At 32.8% G+C, this 1299-nt stretch overlaps 1 long non-coding RNA gene across 1 annotated transcript; it reads right to left on the bottom strand.

The window, feature by feature from the left end:
* Window positions 1–115: 115 nt before the first annotated feature.
* On the bottom strand, window positions 116–565 carry LOC112090597. The gene is made up of 3 exons (XR_002901730.1): window positions 448–565; window positions 277–335; window positions 116–180 (listed from the first exon to the last, which is right to left on the bottom strand). It is a non-coding gene; the product is annotated as an uncharacterized LOC112090597 (long non-coding RNA).
* Window positions 566–1299: the final 734 nt, after the last annotated feature.

Here is a 1299-nt window from a genome sequence, read left to right as displayed (position 1 = left end):
AGAGGAAAAAAAAAAAAAAAAAAAAAAAAAAAAAAGACTTATCAAAACAGTGAAATGATTATAACGCGAAAAATTAGAGAAGAAAATGGTAAGGGGAAAAAAAAAGTTATCGTTACGTTAAACTGACGGAGCAAAGTCTGGGCCTCGGCAGCTCCATCATCATCTTCATCACCCGCTTCTCTGCAATCATTTGAATCAATATTTAAGAAATTCGAATAAACATCCATGGAAACTCAAGGACCCAAGCTTAAAACCGAAATTTCAAAGAAAGATTACGTTTTGGGCGGAACAGATTTGGGCTTTCTGCGACCAGGAGCTTTGGGAGCGAACTTAACCTGTAGAGAGAGAGAAGCCAAGAAATAATATGAGATCTGAGAAGGAATTGTAATGAAATGGAAAGTGTGGAAGTGAGATTGAAGAGAGAGAAGAGAGGAGAGAGATTGTTACCTTTCTGCGAGGAGAAGGGGAATCGTTTTTCTCCATGATTTTCTGGTTTGAAGACGACGATGGAGAAAGGGGAAAACCGGGGAAAATAAAAAAGTTGACGCCGAGATTCGAACCTCTGATGTTGAGGAAGAGAGTGAACTGGCCAACCATCATGCTTTAAAGCTTTTTTATGCTAGGGTTTACAAATATTTTATTTATAATATATATTACAATAATTTCTAACGAAAATCGAAAGAGTGCCGCAGGGTTTTGGCTAAATTGCACGTTTTACCCTATATTTATAATAATCCAAGAAGTATTCTCAATGTTTTCTTGACTATCCTAATATTATTCGCTATGATTTTAAAAGAGTTAAAAAAATAACCCGGTCAAAGTTTTTGAAATACCAAAAAAATCTCAGCAATTACTATTTAAATATTATTTTTGTAATTAATTATTTATAATTTTTAAAAATGATTTAAAACTAAATAAACTCAAGAAAAAAAAAAAAGAACCAGCATGTTTGGTGCATTTCCTAAAGGATCTTGTGCCCTCAACGTCCATACAGACTAGTCGGATTTAAACTTGTCAGAGTAGTATGTGGTTAGTTAAGTAAGAAAAGATCCACATTCGAATTTTATGGTTGTTTTGGACCAGTCCAAATGGTGATATTGATGTTTTTAATTGACCTCCCACCTCCCCTTAAATTCACACAATTTAAACCCAATTGCTATACAAAATAGGAATTTTATTTATCATTTAATTTAGACCATTTTCTTGTTTCTCAACACGTATACAAACATAAATTCAAATTTTATTTTATCTTCAGATTTTACATTTTTATTGCATATTCAAATCTCGGTTCGGATTTTA

Source organism: Morus notabilis, unplaced genomic scaffold (genome assembly GCF_000414095.1).
Source record: "Morus notabilis unplaced genomic scaffold, ASM41409v2 Scaffold7066, whole genome shotgun sequence".
Lineage (NCBI taxonomy): Eukaryota > Viridiplantae > Streptophyta > Magnoliopsida > Rosales > Moraceae > Morus > Morus notabilis.
Note: the sequence above shows the minus strand (reverse complement) of the source record. Positions and strands in the feature narration are given on the sequence as shown.